Raw genomic sequence first — 18,699 nt, forward strand, 5'->3', positions numbered from 1 at the left:
ATGGTATTTATTCAGTTGAATTGAAATTGATTAACTGTTGGTCATTGAGGAATTTCAAGAAAGAGGACTGAAAATAAATGATTGACTTAGGAATTAGGAAATTATTGGGGCTGTGCCACTGGGGCTTCTCATTTCACCTACCTCCCTGTGAAATAGGTGGGGCAGGTGTCACCTGCTTCAGTGCTGAAGAGACTTGTGCGAGTTCTGAAACCCAGATTTCCTGACTCCCTTGTTCACTTCTCCCTGAGCTGGGGGAGAAATGGGGATGAGTCCAAGGGAGCGGTAATACCTTTAATTTCTGATATTAATGCCTCCAGTTGGTCAGAACCAGCAGCAGGATAGGTTGATATAAGCAGCATCCATGGTGTTTGTCCATATTTGTGCTTATTATGTGGCTGTGGTCCTTTCAGGTGAATGGATATTTAAATTAGACTCTTCACAGAGGAAAAGGTGGAGACTTGGGCTGTGTGTTGCCTGGGGCACCCAAGGAGCCAGTGTGGAGGTTGAAGGACATATTGGGGAAGTCCAGTTCTTAAGGTCTGCAAATAGTAGAAGCTGACTCTGGCCAAAATAAGAAGTATTGGAAGGCTATCTGGTGGCTCAGAGAATGACCTGGAAGGCTGGGGAACAAGGCTCAGAAATCGATGAGTAAGTTGGGTAGCTGGAACCAAAGCCAAGGTTTGAACCTTTGGCCTGTATCACTGCCGCCACCCCCTCTAGAATGACTTCTGAGCTCTCCCTGCTTTTTTGTGCAACTCACTTCAGAGACAAAGCCCGGCTGAGCATTTGATTGTCAGAGTAGGTCACATGCCCATGTTCTCACTGTGAGCTTCTGGAGTCAGGCTCTGGAGTTACAGCTTCCCCAGTGACAAGTGGAACTCCGTTTCCCGCCTGGACTCAATGCCACGTGCCTGAAAGGACAGGTGCACATGCCAGGTAGACAAGTGACCATCATAGGAGCTGGACCCCATTCTCACTCAACCCCAGACTGGGACAACAGGGAAGTTCTACACTTGGGAGGAGGAAATGGGGCCTCCTCCTTGGCTACTGAAAATATCTACATGTTGATCTTAATCTTTTTGGACATGTTTCTGAATCCTTTCGCTTCCAGCTAAACTTCAGGAATCTTGCACACCCTGGAGAGCTGAGCATTTCCTTAGCAATTGGACTTCTCCTCTGGAATCTGAGTGATTCCAGTGGAAAAGAAAAGTCATCCCAGCTTCTGGATCCTCCCTGCACATTTGATGTCATTTGAAAACTTCAGGGCTGCCTTGTAAGGACAGCGGCCCAGGCTTGGCTCTCTCTGCCTAACAGGGAGTTACAGTTTGAATTCTGTTTCTTCTCTCACATTGGGCAAGACTGGCAGGGCCTTGAGGTATTTGGGAGGCGCTACCTTGCTCTCCAGATGGGAGGTTGGAGTTTTGATTTCAGGCTTGGTTCGTGGAATGATTGAGATCGCTGGTGCCCACGCTGGCTGAGGCGACAGGATTGGGCACCTTTCCAGTTCTGAAGATGTCGACCTAGTTGAGATGTTCTACCAAATATCCTGCCTGGGAGAGAGTGAGCTAAAGGAACGAGGGCATCGTGGCATCCCTGCCAAGGTTCCTCATCCATGCAAGAGAGTGTCGGCTAGGTGAGTGCCCACTCACTTCTTGCCCTCGTATCCTCTGGTTTTGAAATCTTGGTAATTCAATTCCAATACCCTTAGACAAAGGAATTCATTTCAAAATGCAGCTTTGAATTTACTGGACTCTTGGCTGTAGCGACCACTGGTGTTCCGAGAGTCTCTCCCCCGGTGCCCGGAAGCAGGAAGCTGTTGCCTCCATGGAGCTGGGTTCTTGCAGCCAGACCACGTGATTCCTGAGGCTGAGGCTTGGTCACCAACATGGGGTCAAGTCAGCCCCTAGGAGGGATGGAGCAGGGGTATTCCCAGCCAGTGTTAACTGTGGCACAATTCATATTGACTTGCGCATTTTTGTCTGGGTGAAATGAAATTGCATTAAAAGCAGAAAAGAAGTCCTGAAAGACTTGAATTTTTTTCTACTAAAACACAGCTTTGATCATGTCTCTTCTCGTAAAATCCTTTGAGAGCTGCCCAAGTTCTGCAGGAGAAACCTCGTGTTCCTCACAGCGGTGCTTGTGGGAGCCCCAGCCCACCTTTCTATCTCTTCTCCATCACCCGCCCTTCCCTAGAGCCCATTCATATCCTCTGCTCCTCAGTGAGCTTTCTTTACTCCTCTGTGCCTTGCCTATTGTTTGCTCTGCCTGGAATGCCATTCCTGACCCTTTCCTCCTGGCAGGCACCCACAGGACTGGCCAGAAGGCACCTTCTTCCTGCTTCCTTCCTGAGCCTCCACCATAGCATTTCTGTGGTTGAACTTCCCCACTGTAGGGTGCTGGCATCAGCTGCAGAAGTGCTAAGCTCCTCCCTGGCCTACACCTGTGCCAGGTACCTTGTAGGTATCCCGTGGGCAGCCTGAGGGGATGTGGCTTGGGCCAGGTGGACGTGGGTGGTTGGAGCTGTTTGTCTGCATGATGGCTTCCCAAGAGACCCAAGAGACCCTGGTGAGGGTGGGAAGGGGTTTTGGGGACACAAAACCTGGCACTTGAGTCCCCCTCACCCTAAAGACTTTGAGGAGGCATTTGTGGTAGGCCCTGGTTGAAAGGTGGCAGAGACTTCCTTCCCATAGGTTCCAACCCTTAAAAAAGGATAAGTACTGCCTTGTCGGATAGCTTGATTGGAGAGCATCATCCCAATGTGCAGAAATTGCCGGTTCGATCCCCACTTAGGGCACCTACAGGAATAGATCGATGTTTCTGTTTGTTTCTCTTCCTTCCTCTCTCTCTAAAATCAATAATAATAACAAAACAAGGATAAGTACCAGTTGCCCTTAATGGACCCCTTAGTTTTTATGCCTTATGCTGTTTGCTGGCTTTGTACAGAGAAGGAACTAGGGAAAACGAGTCAGGAGACCATCAGAGGAGAGACCGAGGCCCTTTAAAAGGAAGGCCCTGTTTGGTCTGGTGATGGTCAGGACAGGCTGTGGGTCTTCTTGTGAAGGGGAAGAGGAACAGATTCTCCTGACAGTGATTGCAGAGTGCAGTGGGAGCCCCAAGGCAGGGTCTTGGTTTGTCTATAACATGAGAAGCTTAGACACCATAGGGTCCTTTCCTGCTTGAAAATTCTACAAGCCTGGCCTGACCAGGCACTGGCGCAGTGGATAGAGCATCGGACTGGGACACGGAGAGCCCAGGTTCGAAACCCCAAGGTCGCCAGTTTGAGCGCCGGCTCATCTGGTTTGAGCAAAGTTCACCAGCTTAAACCCAAGGTCACTGGCTTGAGCAAGGGGTCTGCTGTAGCCCCCCAGTCAAGGCATATATGAGAAAGCAATCACTGAGAAACTAAGGTACCACAACAAAGAATTGATGCTTCTCATCTCTCTCTTCCAGTCTGTTTGTTCCTCTCTCTCTGTCACAAAAAAATAAAATAAAAAAGAAAGTAAGAAAGAAAGAAAGAAAGAAAGAAGAGAAAGAAAGAAAGAAAGAAAGAAAGAAAGAAAGAAAGAAAGAAAGAAAGAAAGAAAGAAAGAAAATTCTACAAGCTTGTGAATGGAGGCTTGCAAGTGGTATGTTTATGGTGCATCACAGCAGATAAGCTATGCAGTAGTTACCTGGGGTCTGCATGCCACTTAGAGATTGCTGTGGAATAGCATCTTTCCCAGCAGGTTGAGGAGGATGATTTTCTTTCTTAAAAGATTTTCTTTCCTAGAGTAGAGCTTCCCTTAGGGCTGAGCACACAGTGTGCATGGGCCTACTTGACCAATGGTAAGTGCATGGCTTATGTCATTTGCAAAGCATGTTTTCAGATCCTAGAACATAGTATTTCCAAAATCTCCTTTAGAAATTTAAGTGTGTCTCTGTTTTTGGTTTCTGGACGATCAGCTTGGGAAACCTGAGGGAGGGGGTTGTTTCAGGAGGGGCAGAATGTATGATCTGCCTTTGTTTCTACCGCCACAGGGCCTGCTTCCCTCTCCAATCCATCCCAATCCTTTACCTTCCTACCCACATTTCCCTGTCTTCCTTTTTTATCCCTCCACAGCAAATTAATTGTAATACCTCCAATGTCTGTTCAATCGTAGGGTGAGCACTCCAGATGCCCAGCCCACTGCGGAGTTGGGAAAAGTGGATTTTAAGAGTAGACCTTGACTGGTAGGATTGGGAGGTGTAGTCAGGAAAACTACTTTGGAAAAGAGACAATCCAGATCATTCACACAAGAGTGTATATAGATACTTTTGAGAGAGAGAGAGAGAGAGAGAGAGAGAGAAAATAGAAGGAGGGGAAACATTGAGTTGTTGTTCCACTTATTATGCATTGATTGGTTGATTCTTGTATATGCCCTGATGGGGCAACCTTGGCGTAACGGGGATGGCGCTGTAATCCACTGAGCTACCTGGCCAGGTTCAAAAGAATATATTTTTAAAATATAGGGTTTGAGCTATAAAAATGTTAATTTTCTTTTACCTATTAGTAGTGTTCTTGGGAATTAACTGAAAGGAAATAATTCTAAAGAGGAAAAGAACTCTATGCACAGAGATATTTACAGCAACATTGTTTAAAGTAGCAAAACAAACAAACAAACAAAAAAAACCCTGTTAATAGCCTGGATGTTCCACATGGCATATAATTCATGATATCAAGACTCAGGGAATATCGTGCCACTGTTAAATTAATATGAAGAAGGTAGTAATTCATGGGAAAATGTTGATGAATTTTGGTGGAGAAGTGGCTTCTGTTTTAGGAGGCAGAATTGCACATTACACTTGATGAGTGCCTACAAATGGATTACCTTGGCTGTAATATAAATTGGCATAAGGTAAATACTGGATTTAGGTGAAGCGGCTATGAATGAAGTATTTGTGTAGTTGAAATTGCTTTAGTAATATATATAGTATATATACTTACAAAAAAAGACCTTAACATATAAAAAAAAAAAAAAGACCTTAGTATATTAAAGACTTTGGCTCTGGGTGGGAAGCAGGCCAGGGGTGGGAACTCCAAGCCTCTCCTCTGTTACCTGGAAGACAGAACTGCTGTGTCTTAGCCATCCGCACCACAGGGGCTGGAGAATTAAGATGGGCTAACGTGGGTCTTCTAGAAACTGGAGGTTTTTAGTAACTTCACAGGCTGGCTCACTATAACTGCGGCGCTCCCAGCGTGGACTCCGCTGCAGGCGACTTCCAAGTGGCTTCAGAGCCCAGATGGTTGTTCCCACCTGAGTTTCCACAGTGCAGTGAGCACATGTGGCCCTGAGGCTCCTCTCTCAGCTGCCCCGCTCACCTCCAGGCTGCCTGGCCCTGCAGGCGCCAGCCTTAGGGGGAGGCAGTGATTCTCTTTTCTGCAGTTCACACAGGCAGCAGGGAGAACGTGCTTTGCAAACTGACCTCCGACAGCCCTGCAAAACCCAGGTGGTGCCCTAGCGAGTTACTGTCTGGGGTGTTTCCAGTGCTGCATGTATTGATTATGGTATTGAAACTTAGCCTCATTAAGTCCCCCACGTTTATCCAGTCTGCCTCTTGCTTTGAAGGCAGGGCCCCTGACCTCTCATCTTGCCATGAGTTCTGTGGGCACTTGCAACTGCAAGTGTGGCCTTGTGGCTGAGCAGCTGACCCTTTTCTGTTTTTTTGTGTCTCGGGCATTGCAAAGCCTCAGGATGCCCAGTGAACAGCCTTGTCACCCACCATTCCCCTTTGGGCTTGCCTCTGTGTGTGTGTAGCCTTTTCTTCTCAGTGGGGAACTCTTTTGACATGTGGAGGGCCTGTTTGGAGGGCTCATGATCATTCCTTTCCTGTGACCAGCACCATTCAAAGCAGGAGACGGAGACTCCTCAGTGCACTTTTGAGTTCCAAGAACTGGAGAGCTCTGAGCAGGCCTGGAGCAGGCAGACCGGAACCTGCAAAACAGAGGCCACTGCAGCAGAGCGCATGTGGAGAGATGGTACCTGGTTATCTCAAGCATATATCTGCAAGGCCAAATTCCAGAACTGTCAAAGATTTGGATTATTTATTTATCTTTTTGGTTCCAAGATTAGATTGAAATAGGACCTTGTAGCTGGAGGTTTGCCAGATCAGAGAGAAATTGGAAGGCGTGTGGGTTCAGGGTTTGCCTGGATACTCATCAGGGGACGCAGGCCAGTTTCACAGTTTTCACGACACATGTGCTGGCGTATGTGTTTGGAAGCAGGGGTGGGGATATCCATGTGCTTCTCTAGAATCTCGTGCTTATTCCTAGATCCTCTGATCCAGTCCCCATCCTCTGCAGTGATCTCTGGCCTACTCCAAGGAGATCACTGCCTGTGGTGTATTAACTGTCACAGAATCTAAGTAACAAGCCCTCTTCCTGAGCCCAAGACCTGGCAGTAACTGCTCATCTCAGTTCCCTAATTTAGAGACCACGTGCTTGCCTCAGGGTTGTTAGCAGCTCAATTTCTTGAGGCTTGAAACACATTTCCATAGAAATAATGCTATAAATGGTAGTTGGGTGCTAGGCTAGCCCACAAAGAGCTTTGTTGTCACCTCTGAAGTTGCTGAAATAAGGTATTAGTAAAATTGAGAGCGCAAACACAGCAAGCAGTAAGAATGAGCACCCAGGACATTCACTGTGTGTAACTTTCTTTGTCGAGAGGTACCTTTTAAAGCTCTCCTGATACGGGGAGCTCTGGGACCCTTCTCCTGTCCACAGTCATAACCCCTCCTTTCCCGATTTACCTTCCTTTTTCCTTCATCATCAGTTCAGGAACCTGGACCTCTCTGTCCCCTGGGATCTGGGCTGGGGTATTTTTATTATGAGGAAATGCTCGTCAATGGCCCTTACATCATCAATATCATCATCATTGTTAGTTAAACCATCTTTTTAAAAAAAGTTTTACTTATTGATTTTACAGAGAGAAGAGAGAGGTTGGGAGTGGGTGGTGGGGAGGATGAGAAGCATCAAGGTATAGTTGCTTCACTTTTAGTTTTTCATATGTGCCTTGAACTGGCAAGCTCAGGGCTTCAAACAGGCGACCGACCATAGCATTCTAGGTCGATGCTCCATCTACTGCACCACCACTGGCCAGGCTTATTTAAATCATCTTGACCAACAGAGTAAACATTATACCTTAGCAATTTACATTGTTCAGACTTCTCTTCTGATTGCAGCTAATATTTTGGTGGAAGTTTTAACATATTTTCTAAGTTTACCTTTGTTATTTCTTTTTTTTTTTTCCTGAAGTTGGAAACGGGGAGGCATTCAGACAGACTCCCGCATGTGCCCAACCGGGATCCACCTGGCATGCCAGGGGGCGATGCTTTGCCCATCTGGGGTGTCGCTCCGCTGCGACCAGAGCCATTCTAGCGCCTGAGGCAGAGGCCATGGAACCATCCTCAGCGCCTGGGCCAACCTTGCTCCAATGGAGCCTTGGCTATGGGAGGGGAAGAGAGAGACAGAGAGGAAGGAGAGGGGGAGGGGTGGAGAAGCAGATGGGCGCTTCTCCTGTGTGCCCTGGCCGGGAATCGAACCCAGGACTCCTGCACGCCAGGCTGACGCTCTATCACTGAGCCAACCGGCCAGGGCCACCTTTGTTATTTCTTTGTGCTGCTTTTGTCACTGAAGGTTTCATCAAAGTGTTTCATGTGTCAGTCCCTTTTATTTATATATATATATATATATATTTTTGTGTGTGTGTGTGTGTGTGTGTGACAGAGATAGAGAGAGACAGGAGGACAGATAGGGACAGACAGACAGGAAGGGAGAGAAATGAAAATCATCAAGCCTTCATTGCAGCACCTTAGCTGTTCATTGATTGCTTTCTCATATGTGCCTTGACTAGAGGGCTACAGCAGACTGAGTGACCCCTTGCTCAAGCCAGTGACCTTGGGCTCAAGCTGGTGAGCCTGGTTCAAACCAAATGAACCCGTGCTCAAGCTGGTGACCTTGGGGTCTCGAACCTGGATCCTCCGCATCCCAGTTCGATGCTCTATCTCCTGCGCCACTACCTGGTCAGGCTATATTTCATTCTGTTATCATACCATGCCATAATCTGAATGGAGTTCGACAGGTGCTATGAGAATCTTTTGTAAAAATTCCTTTGTGGCGAAGTTTTAGATTATTTTCATGGAACCTGGTCCCGCAACCGTAATTACCTGGTCAAGGTGTTAAACTCTTGTAACACAATGCCAAATCCCATGCTAGAGAGCTTTGAACAGTTTACAGTGGCACTGCAGTGATGTGCAGCTGTGTACTGATGGCCCTGCCAACAGCAGCTTTCTTGTTTAATCTATTTATTTTCACATTGACTCTGGCCATAATGGGTCCTTAATGGTGTCCTGATTTGCATTTCTTAAATTGCTGCTGAGGCCGTACAATTTTCCTCCTGATGATTTACTGTTTGTGTTTCCTCATGTGTCAAACCATGCTCACCTCCTGCCAGTGCGGAGCCTCCCCACTTCCATCCATGCCCTTGAGCCGCTTTTATGTTGGGAAACAGCAAGTCCTGCCTTCCTCACGGCTCCCACCCTGGGTGAGGGCCTGCTCCTCACCTGGGCTAACTCATCTCCACACCTGCCTAGTTCCCCACCTCGACCGCTCAGGCCCTCAGCCGTCTTGCCTGGGACTGGTGTGATGGGAGAGAGTGTAAGGGACAGACACTGGGGGCCCTGTGGTGGAGGCCAAAAGGGAGGCTGACTCAAGGCAGGGGCTTGTCTGAGTGGTTCCAGAACAGGTTCAGAAAGTGATCTCCTCCAAGAGAGTTTGGGAGTAGCCATAGGCTGCGAGGGCTGCAGAGGGCACTGGAGTTTATCTGGTCTTATGGTCACCGGCTGGCAAGGCCTGTAGGGAATAGGAGAAATCTCAATGACAAAGGCTGGCTGTGGGTATGATAACAGCACAAGTGAGATGACAAACAGCAGCCTACCTGTGGCCTTGCAGGGGGTGGGATCTGGGGGATGTTAGAGTCCCAGCATAGTGCCACTGCTAGTGAAGTGCTGGTACCTTCATGATGCTTCCCCCCTGGAATTGAGACTCTGCCCCGCCTCCAAAAAGGTGGGCTCAATGTGGCCAGGATTCCTTTTTTTTTTTTTTTCCTGACAAACCAGCTATCTGGATTTTTTAGCTTGAATCTCTTGATTTTAAAAAAATATTGACAATAAATTTAAGTCGATTATAGTAAAACTACCGTATTTCCCCATATATAAGACACACTTTTTCTAAAAATTTTAGGTCTAAAAACTGAGTGCATCTTATACAGTGTAGATTTTTTTTTTACTTGCATTTCCCGCTTTTTCGCGCCAATGAGGAGTTGTATGAATTTTATGATGAATAAAACTTGAATTCAATAACTTTATCTAATACTTTTTTTCCAAATTTCGGGCCCCAAAATTAAGGTGTGTCTTATACATGGGATCATCTTATACATGGGGAAATACGGTATATGGGTCAAATAAAATCTACCTAGGGGTGAGAATAGCTTGTGAGCCTCCAATCTGTGACCCCCTCATTATTTGGTTTCCTTACTGGGAGAGCACAAGCCCAGGGGTGTCCTCAGACAGCAGAGAGAAGGACTGAGGGAGTCCAGCAGTCCAGTTCCATCTGTGTGACCTTGGAAAAGGGTTCAACTTTTTGAACCTTAGCTTCCTTATTTAAAAAATGGGGAGGCCCTGGCCGGTTGGCTCAGCGGTAGAGCGTCGGTCTAGCGTGCGGAGGATCCGGGTTCGATTCCCGGCCAGGGCACATAGGAGAAGCGCCCGTTTGCTTCTCCACCCCTCCGCTGCGCTTTCCTCTCTCTCTCTTCCCCTCCCGCAGCCAAGGCTCCATTGGAGCAAAGATGGCCCGGGCGCTGGGCATGGCTCTGTGGCCTCTGCCTCAGGCGGTAGAGTGGCTCTGGTCGCAATATGGCGACGCCCAGGATGGGCAGAGCATCGCCCCCTGGGGGGCAGAGCACCGCCCCTGGTGGGCGTGCCGGGTGGATCCCGGTCGGGCGCATGCGGGAGTCTGTCTGACTGTCTCTCCCTGTTTCCAGCTTCAGAAAAATGAAAAAAAAAAAAAAATGGGGACAACGGCTTCCTCTGAGGGTGCTGAGTGGATCCAGTGAGCTGGCATCATGTCAAGCATTTCGTAGGTGCTCAGAAAATGTGTTGATAGGTCCTGCGTGCGGTCATCCAGAAAATTAGAGGAAGAACCAGGCTCAGAACTCTCCTCTTTTGACTACCAATTCAGAGCTCGTTCCGTATCGCATTGATCTGCTTTCATGGAGTTTCCAGAGGTGTCTGGGCACAGGCGCCCTTTTGATTCCGGGAAATTGTAGGTCATTTATAAAAGTTTGATTGTGCAACTGGACTGAGCTCAAATAATGGGGGCTCTCAGCTCTGTGAACTTTGACCTGCAGGCCCGGGAACCCAGGGATCAAGCATCAGTGTAGTGGTAGCAGTAGTAAAAACACCACACACCATTGCACCTAAGAAGCTAGCGATTATAAGATGCACCATGATTTTCTGTATGGCTATGAAAGAGACAGCGCTGCTAATTAAACCACGACATGCTATCAGTTGTAAGATGCATCCTGATTTCAGAGATGTTAAAATGAGGGGAAATGTGTGCATCTTAGAATGGAAGAAATAGAATAGTAATAAAATTAGTAATAATAATAGTCTGTTAAACTATATTGCTTACCTCACATTTTCACATTTATTACTTTATTTGTGCCTTTATCAACTGGCATTACTGAGCACCCACCATGTGCAGGCACGGTGTAAGCCCTGGGGATACAAGGTGACTGAGACCTAGGCTGTGGCCTTCGGAGGCTCTGGTGCTAGTAGGGAGATGGCCTGGTAAGCAGCTGTAGGACCATGTGTAGGGGATGGAGTAAGAATAAACATCAGGAGGCCATGGGAGTTTAGGGGAGGCAGTGGCTGTTCTGAGCCTTGCAAGCATAAACCGAGACCATTTTGGATGCCTGGGATTGATTTAGGAAGTGCTCTTGGGGGAAGGGAGTGAGGGAAGCAGGCTGGGGCTGGGGAAGAAGCTAAGCAAGGAAGGATGTTTTGCAGCTGGATCCCACAGGGAGCCATGGAACATGAATTGTACCACCATGGATTTGATCCCACCTTAAGGCAAGGTGGCTGAGCATTTGGACCAAGGCACCCCTTCTTCACCTTCCTGCCCAAGTCAATCATTGGCTGTTTTGTTCTCTTTGAGAAGGGGACAGCTGTAAAATCTTAAAAAAAAAGGAAGGAAGAAAGGAGGGAGGGAGGGAGGGAGGAAGGAAGCAAGGAAGGAAGGAGGGGACAGCTGTGACCCTTAGCAACTGGAGGAGGGCACAACATATTGATAAAGGGGATCTGAAGGGGCTCCAGCAGTATGCACTCCAGTATCCTTCTTCTGCTTGGGGGCATCAAGTAAGGCTTCCTGGAAGAGGTGCCATCCAGCTCAGGTCTAGTAGGAGACTAGGTTTTGGGTTGAACCCGTGGATAAAGGTGAGGGGAGCATCTGCGGTTGCTTGGCTGTGTGGGCCTGCGGCCGGAAAGTGGGCAGGCAGGGTCATGCCGGAAGTGTGAACACCTGACAGGCTGGCTACCACTGTCAGGTTTTTTCAGTAAATGATGGGAGCTATTGAAAAGCAATGTGATCACTCTGATAGCAGTGTGGATGGTGAGTGTGCAAGACTAGAAGCAAAGAGAGCAGTTAGGAGATGAGACAAAGTGATAGTCAACACTTACAAAGGACTTAACATGTGCCAGATACTGTTTTAAGCGCTTATCATCCCCATTTTGCAGATGAGAAAACCAAGTGGTCAAGTACTTTGCTGAAGGTCATCAAGCTAGTGTGAGCCAAGATTTGGACTCAAGTCTCAGCCTGTTTTTTATCCTGCACACCCCATGAATATAAATTTTGAATTTTAGTCTGTGATATATCAGTATTTGTTTTCATTTAAAAATAATGCTTTAAAGCACGTCCCATTGGATCTCAGGAGTTCCGTTCTTCCTTCCTGGCCCACTGCGACAAGGTAGGAAAGCTGAGCTCCAGAGAACGGCTGGTGAAGGAGGCTGTCCGGGTCTGTGGCGGGCATGGAACTGTGTTGAAGCGAACGGAGGCCCTTGGGAAGCTGGCAGCTCTGGCTCAGTGAAGAAAGGGCGTTTCTGTCCTCGTGGCCTTGCCTGGCAGCCACACCTGTTTTGTCCTTCTCCCTATACCCAGCCAGACATCTCTCCCAGAGTGACAGCAGCAACTGGGGACATCTGCAGAAGCTCCCCTCAGGCCTGACAAAGGCACTCAGAACCTGGCCCAAGTCTGTAAGAGAAGAAAGCGGGGGAGTGTAGATGAGAGGGCCAAGAGACATGGACAGCTGGAGGCTGGTGTGGCAGGCATGGCCCTGCCCCCAAACAGGTGAAATAAATATGAACTGAAGAGGAGGGTCCCCTGGGTTTTCAAGGGTGAACGACAGTGCAGGGACTTCTCAGCACACAATGGCTGAACCTAATGACTGGGTGGTTTTGAGCTCTAGCTCTCTGGGAAAGGACATGACAAGAAGAGGTAAAGAGGGGAAAACAGCTATCAAAGGAAGGTCTCTGTTCAGGCTGGGTAGGCAGCACTGTGGAAAAGCTTGGTAGAAAGGACACAAAAGCAGGGACACCAGTATGGAACACTGAGTCAATGCTGGAAAGAGTCGCCCTGGACAGACCTTTCCAGAGGTCACCCTGAGGCTGATAGGGTGGACCTAGGATCTTTACAGGGGGAAACAAAATCTTGCCTGGACTAGGTTCTTGAAAGGAAGAAGAAGCTGGTTTTGGAAGAAGGGGATTTAGAAAGGAAATTAGTAACCTCTTATATGAGCAAAGCATGATACAGTTATAAGGCAGTGTTTTGTTCTTTTGATTCTCCCAAGTCCCTAGAAAGTGAGCATTGTTTCCTTAGTACTTTATAGTACATCTGTTACAGGCTCAGAGAAGGTAAGTGTCAACTTCCCAAGATCATACAGCGCATTAACTTTAGTTAGGCAGGACCCAGAGTCAGTCCCAGAATTGTGGGCTTATGATTTCCTCAACTGTGGTTGTACCCTAATTCCTCACACTCTGGTAAAGGTTGGTTATTCACTCACACACACCATGGCCTAAAATGGAAAGGTCCTGACAGAGGAGGGACAATAGAAAAGGACAGAAAGGCAGGGATGGGATTCGAGGAGAAGGAAACCCCTCTTTTAAATAGTGAGTGATAGCAGCAGAGAGTTAATGGAGGTAGGTGGGTGGTAAGAAGCTGGCTTCCCTGGAAGCTTGTTTTTCTTCTTTATTTGGATATAATTCACATTCCACTAAAGTCACTCAGGCTGTCCCAGAAGTGGACACTGGTGATGGCCTCTCCGGGCTGTGATGTGTCACTCTGAGCAGAGTCCAGAGAGCTGATGCAGTCCCAGGAACTCTCTAATGCCGTATCTACTTTCACTGGGACCCAGAGCTTGGAATCCTGACTAAGGTGCTTTGCTTCCTGGAGTGTTTCTCAGCAGACACACTCCCTGTGAACTGGAAGTCTGTACTCCTCTCTTTTCTGCAGTTTGTGAAGGTCAATGGTGGAGAAAAAGCCCACTCTTTGGGTAAGGTCCCTTCTTTTTCCTCCCCCAAAGGACACCCTTTTTGATTGCCCCAAAAGCCTGTAGGCAGGGCTGGAGCTTCTAAAACCAAAACTTTCACTTCACATGTCAATGATTCTGCACTGTCATATCTGCAGCAAAACTGACCTCCAGGGCTTTCTCGGAAGAGCCGCAGCTTTCTTTAACACATCCTCATCTGCCTGCCTGGGAGAGGTAGGCTTCCCCTGCCAGGCAGGGGCTAACTGGGCAGTCCTGAGCCATCTCTCCCCACCCCTCACAAGTCCCTTGTCCTCCCCCTCTTCCTTCCTGAGGTGGCCTGAATTTGGAAGTTTAGGTGAAGGGATAAGTTGCCCCAACAAGCAGAGCTCCAGGTTGCTGACTTCTGTTTCTCAGGTGTCCTGCCACCTGCCTCTACTCCCTGTGCAGCTTCCTGGGCCAGGCACAGCAGCCCGGCATGGGACAGGGAGGAAGTCCTGGCGGGACTAGGCTGGGGAGTGCCCTTTGGAGAGGCTCCCACTTGTTCCCTGGAGGCTGGGCCCTGGCTCCATGGTAGCAGGCTCTTCTAGGAATGTGTCCTCAGCTGGGTTTTCTGGTTGGTTGGGAACATCCCTGGGCTGATCTGTACTGGCTCTCACGGGCTCACTCAAGGGGCTAGGCCCTAGAGGAAGGTCAGGATGGCCATTGGTCTGCAGAAGAACCTGGCAGCAGCAGGCACTGGAGACCAAGTGGTGTTTGGATGAGGTATCAGTGGGAAGAAACGAGACAAGTGGAAAAAACAAAAAGGTTTTACACTAAGCCTCTGCTTGAGAGTCTAGCCTCTACTTGGGGGCCTGCATACCTGGACACCCGGTCCTTTCATTGCTCACTGCTTTTCTCTAGCGGGAGATGAAAATAAGAGCAGAGGTGACAGATGATTGGCTTGACCGGTGACCTTCTGCAAGTCACTTAACCTCTCTGAACCTCAGTGTTGTCATCCATAAAATAGGAGGGACAAAGCTCTCTCACACTTAGTTGTTAAGCAGTGTGTGTGGGGACTGTGCTTTGAGAACTATCAGGAACAATACTGACATAGCAGACGCTAAATCTGAGAGCCTGGGCTTTTCCTTTTGGAAGTGGTTTCCCCAGCTCTCCCATTCACTTTTTACAATCACAGAATCATGGATTGTAAACTGGAAGGCGTTTCAAGAGGTCATCTGGTCCAGTCCCCTGGCATAATTATCTTTATTTTGCAGATGTGACTGTTAGAAGTTGTCATTATTTCTTTTTTACTTTTTTAAAGATTTTATTTATTGATTTTAGAGAGAGAGAAAGGCGAGGGGAGGATCAGGAAGCATCAACTCCTAGTTGCTTCATAGTTGCTGTAGTTGTTTCTCATATATGCCTTGTCTGGTCAAGCCTAGGGTTTTGAACTGCTGATTCTAGGTTGATACTTTATCCACTGTGTCACCACAGGTCAGGCCTTTTTTTCTTTTCTTTTTTTAAAAAGAGGAAGAGGGGGTGAGAAAAAGAGAGAGAGGGAGAGAGAGAGACATCAGTTAGTTGTTCCACTTATTTATACATTCATTGGTTGATTCCTGTTCATGCCCTGACTAGTGATTGAACCCGTAACCTTGATGTATTAGGAAGACACTCCAACCGAGGGAGCAATCTAGACAGAGGTTGTCATTACTTTGACATATCTGTCACAGAAGGGTGCAAATTAGACCCTTTCCTCCTGGGTGGGGTGCGAGCTCGATGCACACAGGTGCTCAGGGCAGCGCAGGGGTAGGAGAGGGCAGGCAGGTCATGCCCCTTCCCAAGCAAGTGTGGGTTTTTGAGGGTTAGGCAGAAAGCCTGAGGGGTGTCTCTGTCATCCACTGGGGGTGGTGGGGTGAGGGAGATGCCCTTGCCCTGCAGGCTCAGAGGGCCAGTGAAGATCACATTTTGCTGTCCCTCCCCTTCTCCCTGAGAAATCAAGGGATGCACCTGCTTGTCAGGACTAACCACAGGGGAAAAGTGGCCGCCAGAACATAGCATATTCTTTGGATTTTTTTTTTCTTCAAAGGAAGATCTTCTTCTGACTCATCTCTTTGGAAAAAAACAAACAAAAACAAAAGTGGAAGGAACTTGGAAAAATAGCGCTGCCTCCCCTGGACTTTTCTCTTGGCCTTGGAGCCTCACTGAATGTGGGGGCCTGCAGAAACCTCCCGAGTGGCTGAAATGTTTCCCATCTTCTCAGCAGCCAGGCAAGGAGGCATCCGGGGAGAGTTGAGAAAGTAGGGGAAATGTGGGCATGCAGGGAAAATCTGTCCAGCTCTGGCCTCAGTTGCTAGAATTAAACCCAAGAGCTTTTCATCACCTAAGTAATTGAGACGTGGGTCTTTTATAAGGGCTGGGGCCAGTTTCTCCACAACCTCTTCACCACTAGGACGCTGCTGAGCCAAATGTGAAACTTGGGAAGACTGTTAATAAAGTGCCTCGGAGAGGATTGTGCATGATTTACCGTATCCAAAATCGGAGAATTCTCTGTAGAAGAAAGCGACTTGTGTCCTCCCCAACATCACACACACACTTTCCTGGCAGGCCCATAGGGTTTCCAAACATTTCGTCACTGTCTCCTCCTGACCTTGGTGTGAAAGTAACGAGCCGCGTGGCCTGTTCTAGCAAAGCCATTGGGGGCGCCGGCCTGGGTCGGGGGTGGGTGGCGACACACTCTGGAGTGGAGGTGAGGTCGGCTGGAAATCCCCAGCCCGGCCAGCCGCTGGAGGTTTAAAGACGCCTTCCCCGGCCTTATTTGGTCGCAGGAAGTGGGCGGCGCTGGGCCTGCTGGTGGGGAGGCCGACCAGAGACAGTTGTGCTGATGAAGTGGTAGAGCTGGTTCCTGCTCGCTGCCTCGCCGTGCACGCCGGCCGGCCGCTGGGGCTCCGCGCTCCCCGCTCCCCGCCGCGAGTTGTGCAATCCTTTGTAGCACCTCAGAGTCCTCCTCCTTCGCTGTTGCCTCTCGCCCTCGCTCTCTTTTTTTTTTTTTTCAAGCTGTGAGCTCAACCGATGAGTCAGAGCAGTGCAATCCTGACACTGCATCGCAGGACTGGGGGTGACACGGAGGGAGGGAGACCGATCGCGAGGCGGACACCACCGGCGCGGGGTGCGCCGGGGCTCCTGCGCTCTGAGCGAGGGGTGACAGCCCGCGCGTCCTTCCCGGGCCTTGCCAGCAAACTTCCCAGCCTTGGGAGGCGCGGACTGGTGGAAGCCCTGCGAGCGCCGCGGGGAGGCGGCGGCGCCTGTTTGTTTTTAAAATCGGGGAGTGCGTGCAGGCGGCTGGAGTCGGAGAGGCGACTGAAGGCGGCGGCCCATGGCGAAAAAGGGATAGCCGATGCCAGAGCTCGGACAGGAGCAGGTAAGTGAGGCTGCCCTGTCGGCGGCCGAGGCCTGCACGAGGCGAGGCGCAGCCCGCCCTGGCGCGGCAGCCAAGGGACCCCGGGATGCGTGCAAGCGGTGGCGGCTGCGTGCTTGGGCTGCAGCTTTGCAGGCGCGGCCCGGAGCTGGGACGCGGGGCTGCGGGGGGCGCGGCGCGTCAACTTCTGCGGCCTGGGCGCCTGAGCGAGTGTGCGCGCGGGTGTGGACGTGCGCCGGCCGCCTCGCGGCCCGCCCTTTCGTGACCCGCACTCCAGTCTGCAGCTGCGTGTGCAGCCTCAACCCGCCTCGGTGTTTGTGCAGCTACGCAGCTCGCGCGCGGCCCCCGCCCACCCGGGCGCGGCCCGGGCAGGAAAACCCTCCCCAGCTGCGGGGCCCGCGGCGGCGGCAGCGGCTCAGGAACTCGGCTGCTCCTCCTCCCCCTGAGCGAAACGTGGTGTCCACAGAGACCGGCTTGCGTGACAGTGCTCAGGCCCGGGAGGCGTGGGGAGGGGCTCGCGAAATGGAGGAACTTGGCACGGGAGCCCCTTCCCCTTCTTCCAGCGTGCACGGGAAAGTGGACATGGAAACTGCCCGCGCTGGCAGCTTGGGGACAGAGGTGAAGGGGTGGCAGGAAACAGGCAGAGGCCTGAGCTGGAGCGTGGAGGGCGGGCGGGCTGGCCCCAGAGGACCCCAGCGCTGCGGGCGCACCGCAGACCTGTCATTCCCCTCGCCGCCCCCGCTCGCCCGCGCGCTGAGGCCTGCGGAGCTCTCCCCGCGCTTCACCGTGTGCTTGCTTTGCTGGTGCCTGCCCAGAACGCGGGAGCCCGGGTTTTGTCTGGCCCCTGCATGTGGCTGGCTTGGTGGAGGTAGTCAGACCTCCCTACCCACTCACCAATACAGAAAAGCGTGTGCACCAGGTTGAACCTCTGAGGACCCCTACCCAGACCTCGGGAGGAGGGCCTGGTGCTACCCTGGGGCTTTCAATCCTCAGCCCCAACGGAGCAGACCTGGAGGAGATAACCTGCCACTCAAAGTGAAGGCCACCGGGTATCCCAGCCCAGCCTCCAGAGTGAGCTGCTGGGAGAATGAAAGGGGAAGTTACTCGCCCCATTTAAAACTTTGTTGGTCACAACTCTGTTGACTACTTCCTGCTTCTTGCCATCCCACATTGGACTTGTGTGTCAGGCTGTGGAGCCTTGCTCAGGGGCTGGTGGGCTGAAAGGAGAGCTGGCTGGCCCTGGGTGACTATGGAGGCTGGCTTGGCACGTGTGTGCAGGGGATCCCTGTTGGCAGTTTGGGCTGGGGGGGAGGGAGGTCTGGGTGCTCCAGCAGGGGGAGTCTGGTATGGTAGCGGCCTGAAGGTCTGGCCTCTCCATGTCCCTGCAGCTTCAGGGTTGAGATTGGAGGCCTGGTAAAGGTGGAAGAACTATAGGTCTGAGGAGAAGCCTCTCCTCTCCCTTGGGTCCAGGCTGAGGGGAGAAAACCACCTGTCTGCTCCAGAACCTCCCAGGGCTGGCATGGCACATGCACCTTTAGAATCAGAAATGCACCCTTTCTGCAAGGTCTTAGATGGCTTCAGGAAGAAGGAGAAAAGGGAGACCTTCCCAGGTTGAGAATTCAAGGGTCCTCTTTTTTCTTTTGCTCTGGACACTGAATGACAGGGCTGTAAACATTCAATTACTGTGATAAACCATCTCTTTGCATGGCC

General features: G+C 50.2%; 1 protein-coding gene across 2 annotated transcripts in view; it reads left to right on the forward strand.

Moving 5' to 3' along the window:
* Positions 1–18,699, forward strand: part of MIDEAS (mitotic deacetylase associated SANT domain protein) — a 68,645-nt gene that overhangs the window by 8,758 nt on the left and 41,188 nt on the right. Inside the window, exon 1 of one of the 2 annotated variants that reach the window (XM_066272210.1) lies at positions 16,561–16,992. The exons of the other annotated variant lie outside the window; for it this stretch is intronic. The gene's annotated coding sequence lies outside the window, so the exon portion shown is untranslated. Of the gene's footprint in view, positions 1–16,560; positions 16,993–18,699 lie in introns of those variants that run through there. 2 annotated transcript variants of the gene reach the window in all.

Source organism: Saccopteryx bilineata, chromosome 4 (assembly GCF_036850765.1).
Source record: "Saccopteryx bilineata isolate mSacBil1 chromosome 4, mSacBil1_pri_phased_curated, whole genome shotgun sequence".
NCBI classification, from domain to species: domain Eukaryota; kingdom Metazoa; phylum Chordata; class Mammalia; order Chiroptera; family Emballonuridae; genus Saccopteryx; species Saccopteryx bilineata.